At 42.5% G+C, this 20,808-nt stretch overlaps 1 protein-coding gene across 2 annotated transcripts in view; it reads left to right on the top strand.

Moving 5' to 3' along the window:
* The window catches only part of LOC106610882 (uncharacterized), a 42,009-nt gene that overhangs the window by 1,851 nt on the left and 19,350 nt on the right, over nt 1-20,808 (top strand). The gene's annotated exons all lie outside the window — the stretch shown is intronic.

Here is a 20,808-nt window from a genome sequence, read left to right as displayed (position 1 = left end):
GTGCCTTAGATCGCTGTGCCACTCGGGAGCCCAAAATAAATGTCAGAAGTGGGATGCAGGGTCAGAGGTGGTGGAGATTTTTTGTAGCTTAGCCTTTGGTGATCCAGGAACAGTTAAACAAACGGGTAGAAAGACATAATCCTAAACAAGATTTACTAAGGAGGTCTTTGCAATGAACGGCTAAATCAGTTTTTCTATTAATTATCTGAGCAGTACTCATGGACACTGACAGTCTTATGGCACAGGTGATGTTGGTTGGTACGATCTCTCCCAGTAAATGGCCACATGGAAGTCTAATTTATTTCCTATATCCTTTATCTTGAGTGAAGATAACCTGATGTTCTCCAGGGTCTCCCTCTGTTTGCAGACATACTGTACATTGTCCATGGACTTTGAACTGGAAGCTTAAAGCATAACATTGTTTTGACTGCAGATCAGTTGGGAAATGTATTGGTGCCTTTCCATGGATAAAGACTCCTTTTTGGAGACAAATTGGCCAGATTTATCAGTCGTGCTAGATGTCGTCACATAATGTCAGTTGCTTGTTCTTTCTCATTAATGTTATTATGGACAACTACAACCTGATAATTAGCAGTAATTACCAGTGTAGTCTGCTAATGAACATTGGCGTATAGTCTCTTTCCTGACCATTTCTCCCCCCCCCCCAATCTAACCTCTGCCCTTAATGAGCTCACCCTGACCTCTACTGAACAGTCTGAACTGTAGTGGAGACTAGATACTTTTGTTAAGGAAGGGTGTGTCCTTTACTGGTGGTGCTTCCTTCTCACCTGGCCGCAAGCCAGGCCATGGCTTGTTTCCATGGAGATAACAGGTGCCTTATGTAACCACAGAGCCAGGAGGGGATGCCTCTGCACAGCTAGGGCCCTGACTTTTCCCCCAGGTTGGAACTTGACCATGAAAAACTCAGGACACTAGTAAGAGAGGGGTGAGGGCATGACAGACTGAGGGTGCTAAGAGGAAGAATAGCTCAGTCTCTAGACTGTAGTCGGTGTTGGGAGAACTCAGTAGAATGACCACAGTCACCATTGCAGCAGTGGAAAGAGAACATCCCGCTATTATGATGGGCTGTAGACGTTCTAATCACAGTCTGGAATGGGCGACAGTCTTGTGAGTGTAGTGGAATCAGCAGTGACTCAGGTCTGCAGTGTAGTGAGGAGCCTTCTGTGTGTAGACTGAGTGGCAGACAATAGGTTTAATCAGTGGGATTGGCTGAGTTACTCATCTGTCATCATTGAACCTTTTATCAATATTAATGAGAAATCCAATGAGTTAAAACATTGCCCCTCAATGTGTGTGTCATGTTCTCAGTCTGACTGTCCTTGACAGTGCATAAGTATAAGCTGGGGGACTGTGTTTCAGTAGTATTTGCCAAATGGGACATACTTTCTTTTAGTTGCCCATTTAAGCCTTCTGAAATGTAAAAAAAAAACATTTACATAGAACATTTGCATCTTTCCACTGCTGGATTAGACTGTTCTCCTGTATTTCTGCATGTCCCATCTAGTTTCCACTATATGGTTTCCTAGTCCTCTCAGCATGCTCAGTGGGTGTGTGTGTGTGTTGTGGTCAGGGCACAGAGGGCTTGTTTTAACTGGCGAGAACAAAGGCTAGAGGTGGCAGGAGAGGATGTATTTTAAGCCACAGCTGTTTTTTTTCTTCCCAGTAGCCACTGTTACTACTGTCAAAATACTTATTCTCCCCTGGTTTTCTTCCAAAAATACAGAGGTCCAGGCTTAGGCCCACAGCAACACTGAGGAGGTCTAGAAACAGGCAGATTGAAGTGCCCAGTCGTGAGAAAGGAGAACACGAGAGAGAGAGGCTGAAGGAGATTTGGAAAGGGGAGTTCCTCAGCAATTATCAATCTCTCAGGAATGCAGCCTCTACTCTTAGACAAGCTGCTGCATGGCTACAGTGTCCCAAAAGCACTCAGACTTGAACAGATTTGTGCTCGGCTCCACGTATTCCCCCTTACAGCAACAATGAACCTGAATGAGAGTAGCAGAGGGGTGGGATTAAAAACCTCATGATCGGTAGTAGTTATTACTGAAAACACTATGTATACTGAACAAAAATATAAACACAACATATAGTTTCATTTCATGAGCTGAAATAAAAGATCCCTGACATTTTCCATATACACAAAAAAGCGTTTCTCTCAAATTGTGTTCACAAATTTGTTTACATCCCTGTTAGTGAGCATTTCTCCTTTGCCAAGATAATCCATCCACCTGACAGGTGTGGCATATCAAGAAGCTGATTAAACAGCTTGATCATATACACAGGTGCACCTTGTGCTGAGGACAATAAAAGGCCACTCTGAAATGTGCAGTTTTGTCACACAACACAATGCCACAGAAGGCTCAAGTTTTAATGGAGCACGCAATTGTCATGCTGACTGCAGGAATGTCCACCAGAGCTGTTGCCAGATAATTGAATGTTCATTTCTCTACCATAAGCCACCAACTTCATTTTAGAGGATTTGGCAGTATGTCCAACTGGCCTCACAAACGCAGACCACGTGTAACCATGCCAGCCGTGGACCTCCACATCCGTCTTCTTCATCTGCGGGATCTTCTAAGACCAGACAGCTGATGAAACTGTAGGTTTGCACAACCGAAGAGTTTCTGCAGAAACTGTCTCAGGGATGCTTCTCTGCATGCTCGTCATCTTCACTAGGGTCTTGACCTGACTGCAGTTCGGCGTTGTAACCGACTTCAGTGGCCAAATGTTCAATACTGGCACACCGGAGAAGTGTGCTCTTCACAGATAAATCCCAGTTTCTACTGTACCGGGCAGGTTTGCTGATGTGAACATAGTGCCCATGGGGGCAGTGGGGTTATGTTATGGGCAGGCATAAGCTACAGACAACTAACACAATTGCATTTTATCTATGGCAATTTCAATGTGCAGAGATACCGTGATGAGATCCTGGAGGCCCATTGTCGTGCCATTCATTCGCCGCCATCCCCTCATGTTTCAGTATGGTAATGCACGGCCCCATGTCGCAAGGATCTGTACACAATTCCTGGAGGCTGAAAATGTCCCAGTTATTCCATGGTCTGCATACTCACCAGACATGTCACCCATTGAGCACGTTTGGGATGCTCTGGATCGACGTGTACGACAGTTCCCACCAATATCCAGAAACTTCGCACAGCCATTGAAGAGGAGTGGGACAACATTCCACAGGCCACAATCAACAGCCTGATCAACTCTATGTGAAGGTGATGTGCTCCGCTGCATTAGGCAAATGGTGGTCACCAGATGTATTTTTTTTTTTAAGTGCTTAAAACTTTTAATTCTGTTACCAGATCGGTAATGGAATTTCCAAAAAATTGGTAACAGAATTTCTGCAATTGAATTGGCTAAAGAGTTAAATCATAGTCACAAACCACTGTTGGGTTCACAAGTTTGAACAATACAGTAGAGTAAAGAAAAATAGAGTTCAGTATAGTAAACAGTAGCGCACACTAGAGTTGAGTACACTATAATGTACTGAACTCTATTCTACTGTGCTGTACTCTGATGTCCAAATTTGTGAAACATAGATGTCTATGATTAGTTCAGATTTGGTCCGGACCAACCAAATGTGGTCTTGTTTGGGGGAAGAGCTCATTAAAATAATAGCCAGTGTGTAGAATAATACCCAAGTATGCAAAGGAAGATATTGCTTATTTCTACATTTGCGTACCTATTCAGGACCCCATGAAGAGAATGCCATTCATATCCACAACTATGCATTTCTGCGTAGCACAGATAAGGGACCCATGATGAAATTTTGTTTCCGCTATTCTGTTAGTGGGAGTAAATCCACTTTACTTACTGTAGTTCAATAACCCTATTCTTTCTGCAGACACCATTGAATCTTAATTCGGACCAAAGATTACTGTTTTTTTGGAAAACGTGGACTCATAAAAAAAATTTTTTAAAAGTGAGGGAGATTTTACAGAAATTCTGTTAAACTTTGCATCTGCACAGTTCTTCCAGTCAATGTGTTTTTGTACAATGTTCTGTGTAAATTAAGTCTTCCTTGTACATAGTTGTATGGTTTGTTAAACTTTGAAATCAATGGTTTTTGTTTGGCATACATTTTAAGTGAAACATCTGAGTCTGCTGTGGAATTGCCCATATGTAACAAAAAATCTGTAAAAACAAAAATGTAAAGCAAAGTTACTTTTGTCCTCCAAAAAGGACAAAAGGATGGGCCCCCCCAAAATAGTACTAATAAAATAACAATGACCCTGATTCACTGTCGACGGACCTTATCTCACACTTCATTGGCATGTACTGTTGCATTTTTATCACTATCCTGATCCACACATCCTTTAATAGCAACAACAAAACGTACGTAAGGGATTTCCTCTCAAGAAAAATGCGTAGCTCTATACAGTATTCTTGAAATCCTGGCATTCAGCCTCTCTCTTTTGAAGGCCATATGTGTCTTATCAGATGTATTTCAATGTTTCCTCTTTTTCTAATGTTTTGCACAAAAAGTAAATGGGAAGACTAGGAACTGCCCAGAGCCATTTGCACAACATAACAAAATGTTTTAGAAACCACCACCCGCTGTTATTGCTTCATGTGACTATCCTTCTTAGGAAATTTAATTCATTGGATTATTCCAGTGTTCCCCTATAGTGGTGCCTCACCTATAGCAATCGACATACATAATGAATGCATGCACGTCTCTGGTTTAGAACGTGTATGGTGTTCTAAATTGACCTCTCTGTAGAATGCCCTTTATTTGAGTGCTGCTGCTCTCCTTTGTTTGATAACGGCTACAGAATAAAGGCACACCCTGATTTATGAAAGAACAGTAAAGCCACTTTCACACTAGTAAAATGTTAACACTCAATTATTATAGCAGCACCTCACATTATTTCACAAAGTGTTACTCTATTCAAAACTGTAGCTTATACTACCCTGGGGAGCCGTTGGGTTGGAGGGGATGCTGTACTGAGTCTGACTAGATCTTAAACTCTGCTCTGCCACTTTAAATCCTGGAGCGCAAACTCCTATATAAAGGTGAATGTGCTCCTGCTTAAACCAAGCTATACTCACTCTTTAAACAAAGGCATCTGTTTCACTGCCACACCCTTTTTGACTTGTCCCCACGGGCACATGTACCAGCCTGGTCTGCTTCTTCACTCTGAGTCACTTTTGCAACAACTCCTGTAGTGTAAACTTATTCCAACCCTCACTTACACAATACTTCATAAAGTATTCACGCCCCTTGACTTTTACAGTATTTTGTTGTTTCAAAGTGGGATAAACATTTAATTGTCATTTTGTTGTCAACGATCTACACAAAATACTCTAATGTGGAAGAAAAATTCTAACACTTGTTAAAAATAAATACAATCATTAAAATAAACTGCTAATATATCTTGAATAGATAAGTATTCAACTCCATGAGTCAATACATGTTAGAATCACCTTTTGCATCGATTTACAGTTGTGAATCTTTCTGGGTAAGTCTACAAGAGCTTTCCACACCTGGATTGTGCAACATTTGCCTATTTTCAGAATTCTTCAAGCGCTGTCAATTGGTTGTTGATCATTGCTAGACAACCTTCTTTTCACTGTCAATTAGGTTAGTGTTGTGGAGTAACTACAATGTTGTTGATCCATCCTCCACTTTCTCCTATCACAGCCATTAAACTGTAACTGTTTTAAAGTCACCATTGGCCTCATGGTGAAATCCCTGAGTGGTTTCCTTCCTCTCCAGCAACTGAGTTAGGACACCTGTATCTTTGTAATGACTGGGTGTATTGATACACCATCCAAAATGTCATTAATAACTTCACTATGCTCAAAGGGATATTCAATGTCTGCTTTTTTTTACCCATCTACCAATAGGTGCCCTTCTTTGCGAGGCATTGGAAAACCTCCCTGGTCTTTGTGGTTGAATCTGTTTGAAATTCACTGCTCCCTGCTCGACCTTACAATTATCTGTATGTGTGGGGTACAGAGATGAGATGGTCATTAGAAAATCATGTTAAATACTATTATTGCACACAGTGAGGCCATGCAACTTATTGTGTGACTTATTACTATTTAGGCTTGCCATGACAAAGGGGTGGAATACCTATTGACTCAAGACATTTCCGCTTTTCATTCCCCTTTGACGTTATGGGGTATTGTTTGTCACTGGCCTACACACAATCTTAATTTTAATCCATTTTAAATTCCGGCTGTAATGCAACAAAATGTGGAAAAAGAGTGAATACTTTCTGAAGGCACTGTATAGGTTGTGCTGTTGCGTTACACTGGTCTGTATATGTCTGCCATAGCAGGTTTGGTTAACCAAACCAAAGTCGCACAAACTGGTCCGTCTTTGCTGTGTTACATTTGAACCAGGAAATATACACCCTTCAATAGCTGGATTGGGATACTCGGGATGAGCTGCACTGCAGATGTTGGATATGTGGCCTGGTTTACGTACATAGTGGTGTGTGGGTCTGATGGTTGCTTCAGGCAAAGCAGCTTTTCACTGCTTCACTCCCCAGGCTTCCTCATAAAACTGGAGACCTACAGATCCTATGGAATTGATGTGGGTCGATGACATACGGTAATGCAAACTGTCAGGGCCCTCACTGCTCCAAGATATCCAATCACAAGCCGTTCAGTTCTCAAAGAAGGGAGGCAAACACAACATTCTATCCGATACACTGTCTTGTAGTTACTGATGAGATATTTAGCTGCTGTTGTGCTGTGTAGGACTGTTCAGTAGACGTTTCTCCTGGCCAATGTGAAAGCACCACATCTATTGTGAGGGCAAAGTAAACAGCATGTCAGAGCACAGGTCTGCTCCAGCAGGATTGGGCTGGGCTGGAAAACCACAGGGGAGGCCAATGATTGCTCGTGTGTGTGGATGCAGGTAAATCAATAGCCACGTATTAATCAATGTTTATACCTTAAAGTCTCAAGGAACGTGTGATTTTTGTCCTTAACCCTCTTTTTTTTGTGTGTATTATTATGTGTGTATCATTTGCGTCAACACCCAGCCACCATTGAGCTGTGTGGTTTGGAGTACTATAATTACAGTGCCAATGAAGCAACTGTGTAATTTTGGCAGGGGCAACTTTGTGTGACAGAGTTTTGGTGTGTCCTGATTCTTAATTTGTGTGTGTGAGAAAGAGGGTCTCTATGGTAACGTCCCGACTAAAGTGTTCACAATAGTCCTAAGTGCTCTGTTGTATACTTAAGCAAACATGTATTTATCTAAGGATTGGTCATGACTGTACAGCAACAGCATTGTGATTAGATCCACTGGAACGATATACAATGTTGTCATTAATGATCTCTTATGTGCTAATGTGAATGCGGTTTAGACTTCTTACTTATAAACGCATAAGCTAGTGATGCGCGGGTCAGCTGTTTGTTCACCTGCACCCGCCCGCAATTGCTAAGAACCTATCCGCAACCGCCCGACCACAGTACCACAGTCAAAAGTGTGGACACACCTACTCATTCAAGGGTTTTTCTTACCTTTTTACTATTTTCTACATTGTAGAATAATGTTGAAGACATCAAAACGATGAAATAACATATGGAATCTGTCAAGGCAGTGCAAAGCTGTCATCAAGGCAAAGGGTGGCTACTTTGAAGAATCACAAATATCAAATATATTTGTAGTAACTTTTGGTTACTAGTACCAGTCCATTTTGTGACAAGGTAGGGCTGGTGACTACCTCAACCAGATTCATGAGGTATTCACCAGGAATGCATTTCAATTAACAGGTGTGCCTTGTTGAAAGTTAATTTGTGGAATTTATTTCCTTAATGCATTTGAGCCAGTCCGTTTTGTGACAAGGTAGGGGTGGTATACACAAGATGGCCCTATTTGGTGAAAGATCAAGTCCATATTATGGCTAGAACAGCTCAAATAAGCACAGAGAAACGACAGTCCATCATTGACTAACATTCATGTCTTAAAGTAATCTGTAAAATGTCAAGAACTTTGAACCAAATTGAAGATTTTTGGTTCCAACTGCTTTCTTTGTCAGATGCGGAGTAGGTGAACGGATGATCTCCGTATTTGTGGTTCCCACCGTGAAGCATGGAGTAGGAGGTGTGATGGTGCTTTGCTGGTGACACTGTCAGTGATTTATTTTGAATTCAAGGCACAATTAACCAGCATGGCTACCACAGCATTCTGCAGTGATACGCCATCCCAACTGGTTTGCCCTTAGTCCCACTATCATTTGTTTTTCAACAGGACAATGACCCAACACACCTTCAGGCTGTGTAAGGGCTATTTGACCAAGAAGGAGAGTGATAGAGTGCTGCATCAGATAACCTGGCCTCCACAATCACTCGACCTCAACCCAATTGAGATGATTTGGGATGAGTTGGACCGCAGAGTGAAGGAAAAGCAGCCACAAGTGTGCAGCATATGTGGGAACTCCCTCAAGACTGTTGGAAAAGCATTCCAGGTGGAGGTTGAGAGAATGCCAAGAGTGTGCAAAGGTTGGCTACTTTGAAGAATCTAAAATGCACTGCTCAAAAAAATAAAGGGAACACTAAAATAACACGTCCTAGATCTGAATGAATTAAATAATCTTAAACTTTTTTCTTTACATAGTTGAATGTGCTGACAACAAAATCACACAAAAATAATCAATGGAAATCCAATTTATCAACCCATGGAGGTCTGGATTTGGAGTCACACTCAAAATTTAAAGTGGAAAACCACACTACAGGCTGATCCAACGTTGATGTAATGTCCTTAAAACAAGTCAAAATGAGGCTCAGTAGTGTGTGGCCTCCACGTGCCTGTATGACCTCCCTACAACGCCTGGGCATGCTCCTGATGAGGTGGCGGATGGTCTCCTGAGGGATCTCCTCCCAGACCTGGACTAAAGCATCCGCCAACTCCTGGACAGTCTGTGGTGCAACGTGGCGTTGGTGGATGGAGCGAGACATGATGTCCCAGATGTGCTCAATTGGCTTCAGGTCTGGGGAACGGGCGGGCCAGTCCATAGCATCAATGCCTTCCTCTTGCAGGAACTGCTGACACTCCAGCCACATGAGGTCTAGCATCGTCTTGCATTAGGAGGAACCCAGGGCCAACCGCACCAGCATATGGTCTCACAAGGGGTCTGAGGATCTCATCTCGGTACCTAATGGCAGTCAGGCTACCTCTGGCGAGCACATGGAGGGCTGTGCGGCCCCCCAAAGAAATGCCACCCCACACCATGACTGACCCACCGCCAAACCGGTCATGCTGGAGGATGTTGCAGGCAGCAGAACGTTCTCCACGGCGTCTCCAGACTCTGTCACATGTGCTCCGTGTGAAACTGCTTTCATCTGTGAAGAGCACAGGGCGCCAGTGGCAAATTTGCCAATCTTGGTGTTCTCTGGCAAATGCCAAACGTCCTGCACGGTGTTGGGCTGTAAGCACAACCCCCACCTGTGGACGTCGGGCCCTCATACCATCCTCATGGAGTCTGTTTCTGACCGTTTGAGCAGACACATGCACATTTGTGGCCTGCTGGAGGTCATTTTGCAGGGCTCTGGCAGTGCTCCTCCTGCTCCTCCTTGCACAAAGGCGGAGGTAGCGGTCCTGCTGCTGGGTTGTTGCCCTCCTACGGCCTCCTCCACGTCTCCTGATGTACTGGCCTGTCTCCTGGTAGCGCCTCCATGCTCTGGACACTACGCTGACAGACACAGCAAACCTTCTTGCCACAGCTCGCATTGATGTGCCATCCTGGATGAGCTGCACTACCTGAGCCACTTGTGTGGGTTGTAGACTCCGTCTCATGCTACCACTAGAGTGAAAGCACCGCCAGCATTCAGCAGTGACCAAAACATCAGCCAGGAAGCATAGGAACTGAGAAGTGGTCTGTGGTCCCCACCTGCAGAACCACTCCTTTATTGGGGGTGTCTTGCTAATTGCCTATAATTTCCACCTTTTGTCTATTCCATTTGCACAACAGCATGTGAAATGTATTGTCAATCAGTGTTGCTTCCTAAGTGGACAGTTTGATTTCACAGAAGTGTGATTGACTTGGAGTTACATTGTGTTGTTTAAGTGTTCCCTTTTATTTTTTTGAGCAGTGTATATTTGTAGTAACAAAACACTTTTGTTACTACATGATTCCATATGTGTTATTTCATTAGTTTTGATTTCTTCACTATTATTCTATAATGTAGAAAATAGTAAAAATAAAGAAAAACCCTTGAATGAGTAGGTGTGTCCAGACTTTTGAATGGTACTGTATATGTGATAAAGTGAAAATCTGAGGCCCGCCCCTGACCCTAACCCGCAAATATAGAAAATGCCCAGTCAGAGATGGCAGAACAATTTTTTGATAGGCATATGTTTCTTCATATAATTTCTAACATTTTGGTAGGCTATTTGTTGGTCAACTTGTCTATAATTAGATGCATGCAAATGCAGCTTCTCTTCTGTCATTACTTGTTACCCTAGAACAGGTATTCCCAAACTGGGGTACGCGTTGTGATTCACTTTATTTTTAAAGAAAGAAATATCTATATTCTGCACATTTTCAAACGTCCATTTATATTTTCTAACGGGGCTATACATTTGGGTGAGGTTTTTTCTCACCTGAGTAGCCTCGTTTCACTGCCAAAAATAACATTTAAACCATCTAGTGTTCAGCGAAATAACACAATGTTAAATACAGGTAGCCTAGTCAAATAATTAACATCCAATCACATTAACCGTTACACTCTCGCGGGAATTCCACTAACGGTCCGTATGTAGCCAAACATAGCTGCTGCTCATTCCGTTTGCTTGAATATTGATAAATGGTTAAAAAAAAAGTAAGGCCCATGTCCATAGAGACACATACCAGCTCTACTGGTAGTACTGCTACTACCAGCTCTACTGCACCTGTCGACGACAAGTTGTTCTGCTTCCACGAGCACATCCAATGCTAACATCAGTCATTCTACATTTGATGTTAGCCCAGCTAGCATGGACACTGACAGTTGTGAATCTGATGCAGCCGAAGATCTACTGCCCCCATACCCGGGAAAGCACCGAACAACAGACAGGGACGTTGGACCATCTAAGAGGCGCAAATATGATGAGAACTACATTGATTTGGGGTTCACTTGTATTGGGAGGAGTGCCTTTCCTTAGCCACAGTGTGTTATATGTGCAAAAGTACTCTCTCACAACTTGATTAAGCCTTTAAGCAAAACATGCCAATTTGAAAAATAAGCCACAGGAGTTTTTTGTGCGAGAATTAAGATGACTTTTGAGTAGTAAGACTTGTATAAAAGCAACAAATACCATTAATAAGGGGCTAGAAGCGTCTTGTCAAAACTGTTCGCTGCTCTGGCACCCCAATGGTGGAACAAGCTCCCTCACGACGCCAGGACAGCGGAGTCAATCACCACCTTCCGGAGACACCTGAAACCCCACCTCTTTAAGGAATACCTAGGATAGGATAAAGTAATCCTTCTAACCCCCCCCCCCCCCTAAAAGATTTAGATGCACTATTGTAAAGTGGTTGTTCCACTGGATATCATAAGGTGACTGCACCAATTTGTAAGTTGCTCTGGATAAGAGCGTCTGCTAAATGACTTAAATGTAAATGTTGTATGGTGAGCTACCAAGTGGCTAGGACAGGCAAGCCCCATACTATTGTGGAGGACTTAATTCTTCCTGCTACTGTGGATATGGCTGGGGGAAAAGACAAAAAAAAACTATACAATGTCTTCATCAAACAACACTGTTTCACGATGCATCAGTGACATGGCAGGAGATGTTTTGAAACAATTACTGCTTTGCATACAAGGCAGTGAATTTTATGCGTTACAGCTGGATGAGTCAACAGACGTGGCGGGCCAGGCACAGCTCCTGGTATATGTCCGTTATGTTTATGGGGGTCAACCAGGACAACAGGAGAGGATATTTTTAAAGTACTGGACAGCTTTGTGACATCAAATGGACTTTGGTGGTCAAGATGTGTTGTTATCTGTACTGATGGCGCAGAAGCCATGACAGGGAGACATAGTGGAGTGGTAACGCACGTGCAAGCAGTTGCTCCTGACGCCACTTGGGTACATTGCAGCATCCACCGAGAGGCTCTTGCTGCCAAGGGAATGCCTGACAGCTTGAAAGATGTGTTGGACACTACAGTGAAAGTGGTTAACTTTGTTAACGCAAGGCCCCTGAACTCATGTATTTTCTGCACTTTGCAACGATATGGGCAGCGACCATGTAACGCTTTTACAACTTACAGAAGTGCACTGGTTATCAAAGGGCAAAGTATTGAGACATTTTTTGGAATTTAGAGATGAGCTTAAAGTTGTCTTTACTGACTATAATTTTCACTTGTCTGACCGCTGGCATGATGACGAGTTTCTCACATGACTGGCCTATCTGGGTGATGTTTTTTCTCGTCTGAATGATCTGAATCTAGGATTACAGGGACTCTCCAACTATATTCAATGTGCGGGACAAAATTGAGGCTATGATTTAAGAAGTTTGAGCTCTTCTCTGTCTGCCTTAACAAGGACAACACCCAGGTCCTTCCATCATTGTATGATTGATTTATAATTTTTTTTGTGTGCAAATGAACTCAAGCTTATGGACAATGTCCAATGTGATATAGCGAAGCATGAGTGAGTTGGGTGCGCAATTACGCAGGTACTTTCCCGAAACGGATGGCACAAACAACTGGATACGTTATCCCTTTCATGCCCTGCCTCCACTTATCGATATCAGAACAAGAGAGCCTCATCGAAATTGAATTTAATCAGAAGCCACTGCCAGATTTCTGGATTGGGCTGCACTCAGAGCATCCTACCTTGGAAAACCGTGCTGTTAAGACACTGATGCCCTTTGCAACATGCCCTTTGCAACCACTTACCTATGTGAGAGTGGATTCTCAGCCCTCACTAGCATGAAAAATAAATACAGGCACAGACTGTGGAAAATGATTTAAAACTGAGCCTCTCTCCAATACAACCCAACATTGCAGAGTTGGGCGCATACTGTCAAGCACACCCTTCTCATTAACCAGTGGTGAGTTATTCACAATTTTCGATTTACAAATAAGGTTTTATGTAAGATGGTTAAATAAAGAGCTAAATTATTATTTGTGCCTTGGTCCTATAAGAGCTCTTTGTCACAACCTGGCTTGTGGGAAGTGACATACTCATTCTTAAGTTTAATAAATGTATAGTGTGTGTGTGGCAGGTTTACAATGATGCAAAAAACAACATTTGAGAGGGCGCTGACCCTGGTGCTAGAGGGGGTACGCAGCTGGAGGTTGAATGTTTAAAGGGGTACGGGACTATAAAAAGTTTGCGAACCACTGCCGTAGAAGACTAAAACTCTTGCTCACCAGAATGTCATAAATCAATAGAATGCTTCAATGTAGTTGACGTCGCTAAGGTTTCTCTTTCCTCTTTCATATTTGCTTCTCTCGGCCAGCAAAGACGTTTAGGGACCAGGGAGAAAATGCAATATCAAACAAAACGTGAAAGATTTGACCAGTTTAAAGGGATATTTCCTTTTTTTATTTCCCATTTTAGACCTCATTTCCACTTACTTTCAGTGTTAAAGCATCATCCAGACAGTTATGGTCAGAGTTCCATTCCTGAGATTTCTTTGGCTGGCTTAGTTGCTTGCATGAGCCATGCAGTGGCCAGACTCACCCCCCCCCCCCCCAAACTAAAGTTTTTCTAAACATCCCCACAAACTCGGAACTGGTGGTGTAAATGTGAAAAATCTGAGAGAAATTCAAGCCAATGTTGACCGAAATTGAATGTCTGTGCTGTTCAGATTTGGACTTGATAATGCCAACCAAAGACACTGATGATGTCGATCACAGCACAACAGTCTGTGTGACAGATCATGCAGATCTCCTAGCCCTTATCAACCCAGGAGTAATTGAAATGTTTTTCCATGTCCCTAAGATCAACTTAAAATAGCGACCATGCCCAGCTGTACCAAGCGGGCAGCTGTCCATAGAGGAAGTAAACATTTGAAATTGAAGTTATAAATAATGTATACATATCAATTTTAATGTATTTTCTGTTTCATATAATGATCCCTTGTTGATATTTTCCCCTGTTCCATAGTAAATATTGTCTTGTTGCATTTCGCATTGTGATGGAATGGGCACTCAAGGGAGTAGCTTAGAAAAGGTACCAGACAGTATTACTCGTCATGCGTCGTTGAGGCCATCCGTAGAAAGTATCCTTTACCTTCAGGAGTATACATTGGATTCAAGGAGTCTGAGGACGCACACCTCCTTCTCTGAACCACTTGATTCTGAAGAATGTATGAAGACTGAACTTGGTGTCATTACATGTTATTACACAACATGGCTGTAACCATGTAAATACAAGGTGTATAACTGGCTATGTGTATGTGAACAACAAAGTTACTTGTTCTTCAACATGTTCCCAAATAAAAGCTTGTTTTTATGAGACACAAACATGTTCCCAAATAAAGACGCACTGTGCAGGTATGTGTTTTTGACAATACATTAGTAATATAAAGGTGTTGACACAACACATACAACTAATAGAAAAAAAACACTTTTGAATAAGTTAAAGAACATATAAACATGTTATATCCCTACAAACGCACACAAGGGGGTACTTAAGGGGTACTCCGGGCAGAGCAAAATTCATTTGGTGGTACAGTAACCAACAACAAAAAACCCGACAACTCATCCAGAACGCCGCAGCCCGTCTGGTGTTCAACCTTCCCAAGTTCTCTCACGTCACCCCGCTCCTCCGCACACTCCACTGGCTTCCAGTTGAAGCTCGCATCTGCTACAAATCAAATCAAATGTATTTATATAGCCCTTCTTACATCAGCTGATATCTCAAAGTGCTGTACAGAAACCCAGCCTAAAACCCCAAACAGCAAGTAATGCAGGTGTAGAAGCACGGTGGCTAGGAAAAACTCCCTAGAAAGGCCAAAACCTAGGAAGAAACCTAGAGAGGAACCAGGCTATGAGGGGTGGCCAGTCCTCTTCTGGCTGTGCCGGGTGGAGATTATAACAGCACATGGCCTAGATGTTCAAATGTTCATAAATGACCAGCATGGTCAAATAATTATAATCATAGTAGTTGTCGAGGGTGTAACAAGTCAGTAACACAAGAGTAACTGTCAGTTGGCTTTTTCATAGCCGATCTTTGAGAGTATCTCTACCGCTCCTGCTGTCTCTAGAGAGTTGAAAACAGCAGGTCTGGGACAGGTAGCACGTCCGGTGAACAGGTCAGGGTTCCAGCAGGTCTGGGACCGGTAGAATGTCCGGTGAACAGGTCAGGGTTCCATAGCCGCAGGCAGAACAGTTGGAACTGGAGCAGCAGCACGGCCAGGTGAACTGGGGACAGTAAGGAGTCATCAGGCCAGGTAGTCCTGAGGCATGGTCCTAGGGCTCAGGTCCTCCGAGAGAGAGAATTAGAGAGCATATTTAAATTCACACAGGACACCGGAAAAGACGAGAAATACTCCAGATGTGACAGACTGACCCTAGCCCCCCGACACAAACTACTGCAGCATAAATACTGGAGGCTGAGACAGGAGGGCTCAGGAGACACTGACCCCTACAAGACCATGGTATTCTGCGGTTGGTGTGTTTTGTAATGATTTAAGTGACCATTGTGCTGTTGTTGCTATTAGAAATACTAAGATTCCTAAGACTAACCCACGTTTTATTCGTAAGAGAAATCTGAAGTGTTTTAATGAGCAGGCTTTCTTTCATGATTTCTTTTATTTTGACTGGAGCAAGATTGAGTTTATCCCTGATGTGGAAACTGCCTGGAAATTCTTTCATGATGGTTTTCTCCAAATAGTAAACAGACATGCTCCATTCCGCAGGTTCAGGGTTAAAGGGAGGGATAATCCATGGTTTTCTTCTGAGCTGTCTTGCATTGTTCACGACCGTAATCTAGCCTGGGCTAAAGCAAGGAAATCGTGTTCTGATGCTGATTGGCTTGTTTTTAGGCAGTTACTAAACAAGTGTTCTTTTCTTCTTAGGAAGGCCAAGTCTGAATATTTTATGTCTGTTACCACTGATAAGCTGAATGACCCTAGAAAGTTTTGGAAGGCTATTAAGTCTATGTCTGGTAACAGTAATGCTAATGAATTACCGCCATGTGTTTTGAAGGACTCTTTTGCTGTATATGACAAAACTGAAATGCTGAATTGTTTCAATGAGCACTTTGTATCATCTGGTAGGCTGTTTGATTCAGTGTCCTCTGTCTCTGTACAACCTTGTGTGGATGAACCAGTGAGAGCTGGTCAAACTTTTAGCTTTTTGCCATTCTCAGTGCAGGTGGTACATAAAGCCCTGAAATCCTTAGATCAGAGAAAGCCTGCAGGTCCTGATCTTTTGGATCCCTGCTTTTTAAATCTGGCAGCTGATTTCATAGCTGAACCACTTACATATCTGTTTAATCTAACCCTGGAATGTAATGAAATTCCAAAGATCTGGAAATCAGCATTTGTCCTGCCACTTTTAAAAGGGGGAGGTCCAACTCTTAAATAATTATAGGCCAATCTCAAAGCTTTCACCACTGGTGAAAATACTTGAAAACCTTGTGAGTGAACAGCTAAAATTGTTTTTATTTACTAGCTCTATTTTATCAATGTACCAATCGGGTTTCAGGAAGAAGCATAGCACAATTACAGCAGCCATGAAGGTTTTAAATGATATCACTGAAGCTCTTGACAAAAAACAGCATTGTGTCTCACTTTTTATTGATCTCTCTAAGGCTTTTGATACAGTTGATCATGCTATACTAAGGCAGAGATTGTCGAGTGTAGGTCTTTCACAGCATGCAGTTGCATGGTTTGTTAACTATCTGTCTGATAGAACTCAGTGCACTCAATTTGATGGGCTTAGGTCTGTTAAATTGTCTGTCTTTAATGGTGTGCCCCAAGGGTCTGTACTTGGTTCTCTCTTATTCACTATTTATATAAATAATTTAGACAAAAATGTCCAAAATGCACAACTTCATTTTTATGCTGATTATACTGTTATTTACTGTTGTGCCTCATCTCTTACAAAAGCTTTCCAGAACTTGCAAACTGCTTTTTATACTGTTCAACATACCTTGTGTCAATTGAAGCTTATCCTCAATACTGACTAAACTAATGGTGTTTTCTAAAGCAAGAAATAGACCTCTGAACTTTTCACCTATTACTACCTGTCAGGGCAAGGAGATTGAGGTTGTAACCTCATATAAATATCTTGGAATTTTGATTGATGATGGCCTCTCTTTTTAAAATGCATATTCAACAATTTACAAAAAAATTGCAGCTGAAATTAGGATTTTATTTTAGGAATAAGGCTTGTTTTTCTTTTGAAGCCAGAAGGAGGCTAGTATCAGCTACATTTATGCCTTTACTAGACTATGGGGATATTTTATATATGAATGCTTCCGCTCAGTGTTTGAGATCAATTGACACCCTTTACCATGGCACTTTGAGATTTATTTTAAACTGCAAAACCCTGATGCACCACTGCACTTTGTATACCAGGGTTGGCTGGCCTTCTCTAGTCAATCATAGGCTCAGTCACTGGTATACTTTTATTTACAAAGCCATTTTGGGTTTACTACCTTTTTATATGGGCATTTTTATTGTTCAGAAATGTGGTGGGTACTCTCTTCGTTCGCGGGACTTTATCTTGCTAACTGTTCCGAACTGAATTTGGTAAAAGGGCTTTTATGTACTCTGTGCCATCGTCTTGGAACGCCTTACAAAATACTTTTAAACTGGAAGAACTTGTCCCGATTGGTATTTTTAAATCACTGATGAATGATCTTGAGACTGATTCCCTGACATGTCAATGTTTTTAATTTGCTGTTTTTGATTTTGTTATACTCTTGTGAATTCTATGGTTTTTACTAGATTACTTGTAGTATTTCATGTTGTTTGTCTGTAATTTTTGTAATGACTTGGCGCTGCCTATCTTGGCCAGGACGCTCTTGAAAAAGAGATTTTAAATCTCAATGAGACCTTCCTGGTTAAATAAAATAAATAAATAAAATAAATGGTGCTTGCCTAGGGAGCTGTGAGGGGAACGGCACCTCCGTACCTTCAGGCTCTGATCAGGCCCTACACCCAAACAAGGGCACTGCATTCATCCACCTCTGGCCTGCTGGCCCCCCTACCTCTGAGGAAGCACAGTTCCCGCTCAGCCCAGTCAAAACTGTTCGCTGCTCTGGCACCCCAATGGTGGAACAAGCTCCCTCACGATGCCAGGACAGCGGCGTCAATCACCACCTTCCGGAGACACCTGAAACCCCACCTCTTTAAGGGATAGGATAAAGTAATCCTTCTAACCCCCCCCCCCCCCCCAAAAAAAAGATATAGATGTACTATTGTAGCGGTTGTTCCACTACAATATGATGTAAATGTAATGCACTACTAGGGATAGTCTACATGTCCCTAGCTAGGACAGGGGTAGTCTACATGTCCCTAGCTAGGACAGGGATAGTCTACATGTCCCTAGCTAGGGACATCTAGGCTGTCCATATCCCTGTCATAGCTAGGGACATCTAGGCTATCCGTATCCCTGTCATAGCTAGGGACATCTAGGCTATCCGTATCCCTGTCATAGCTAGGGACATCTAGGCTATCCGTATCCCTGTCATAGCTAGGGACATCTAGGCTGTCCGTATCCCTGTCATAGCTAGGGACATCTAGGCTATCCGTATCCCTGTCATAGCTAGGGACATCTAGGCTATCCGTATCCCTGTCATAGCTAGGGACATCTAGGCTATCCGTATCCCTGTCATAGCTAGGGACATCTAGGCTATCCGTATCCCTGTCATAGCTAGGGACATCTAGGCTATCCGTATCCCTGTCATAGCTAGGGACATCTAGGCTATCCGTATCCCTGTCATAGCTAGGGACATCTAGGCTAGCCGTATCCTTATCTCTGACACAGCTAGTGCAATGCTGCTTGTTTTCTTTATCCGCTGTTGACAAGTGAGACATGACATGCCAACTCTGGAGCGTCATACTTGTTGCTCGTGCAAGCGGAACAACACTGGCAACGTACTTCTGCTGAAATAGTTAGTCCTATATCACATTTTTCTACAGGCCCCCAGAAAACGTAATCGTCTGTAGAATTTTATTTGGAGTCATTTTGAAGCACGTTTTTGGTGAGTCTCACCTCTACCACTATTTGGCTCATGCAAGCAACTAAGCCAGACGAGACACATCTCAGGAATGGAACTTTGAACAAAACAACTGTCTGGATGATGCTTCAACACTAAAAGTAAACACAAAAAAATGAAATATCCCTTTAAGGAAATGAAAAGCTGTTAAAACGACCCAACATGATTTTTTTTTTTTTTTAATTTATAAGATCTCAGTTCGGCTTGGATGCATATTTTTATGTGGTTGAAATACTATCAGATTTTATTATGCTGATAAAGATGGCACCTTTACAGACGATCCTAACCACTCATTCATTCTCTCAAGATGCTGAAATAAATAAATATTTCTCCACTCCTGTTCCTGAGTCAAAATGTACATTTTTGTATGTGTAATTTTATGGTAAGAAATGGGTATTTCTGCAGGAGTTCATATTACATTAGGCTATCTGAGAGGTTATAGACCAAGAGTCAGTGTCCAGATTTCAGTTAGGCTACTACTCCATTTAACCCATCTGAACAATACAGTTCCCTTGACGTGCCATTTTAAAGTCTCTGTCTTGTGACTGTCTAATTTCTATAGCACCTCACAATCACACATAACTTAACAGTGCTGGCTAACATCATCTCTTACCACTTCACCAAATCTTTCCCAACATTAGACTACTGTCCTGGCTCTCGCTTCTATTTATTTTCAACCCTCTATTTTGCAGCTTTTCTCCAGCATTGTCCTTTTTGCCTCAGTGGATCGACGTTAACTTTTTCTGCCCAAGTTCCCAAATGCATTTGGCAATTTGTGTGTGTTTGGCGCGCTACATTTAGGCCCTAAAGCTTAGGCTACGCACTAATGCCATATAAAAATAATGAAAGAAACACCTCAATGTAGCCTATAGATAAGAATTATGGATTTTTTTTATGCATAGTTTTCTCTTTTCAACCTGCCAGCCCTGCGGATATGAGTCAAACCACGCATCATTAGCATGAGCCTTTGTCAGACCTAACTTCATCTTGTGCAATGTGTGTAGATAATTTTGAGAAACAGAAAGACATTGGTTAAGGAGGTCAGTTCCTTGCGACAAGACTGAACTGAGTCAGGTGGGCGGTCCTCCACTGTATCCCAGGTTGCTTTGCGTCTCCCAGGAGACGTCGGACCCCCAAAGTGTTCGACAGCCATCCCATCTCTTCACTGCATCTGCACATTGTCAAATGTAGCCACTGCTTAGATTAACGGATGTCACTCATCCCTAAATTACTGTAATTTGCATTGAGAGAAACACAGGGCTCACTGCAGATGGATGAAAGGGGATGGGACTTTTCACTAAAGGATACCCACTTTACTGGCCTTGTTGGCCTTTCACTGCAACTCAAAGTATGGCTTCTGAGTCTCATGTACTCTCTCTGTGATGTTTTCTTATGAGAAACATTTACACTCATGAGCTCCTCTCCAGCTATCCTCTTGATTCTTTCACAGACCATGCATGGGAAAGTCCCCTCATTTCCGATTAGACAATCATGTGATATGAACTTGTATATGTCTCTTGACATTGCTTGTGAAATTCCCTGCTGGGGATGGCAGAGCCAAGCCGAGCCTGAGCAGTATTGTCTGTGGTGTTAGTTCAGTGATGGTCACTGTCTGGGTGGGTGGGGATGAGATGTTTACCCATATTCCTCCAT

The sequence above is a fragment of the Salmo salar genome, chromosome 09 (assembly GCF_965601325.2).
Source record: "Salmo salar chromosome 09, fSalSal1, whole genome shotgun sequence".
In the NCBI taxonomy this organism is placed as follows: Eukaryota; Metazoa; Chordata; class Actinopteri; order Salmoniformes; family Salmonidae; genus Salmo; species Salmo salar.
The sequence above is the reverse complement of the archived record's forward strand: the minus strand, read 5'-3'. Positions and strand labels throughout refer to the sequence as shown.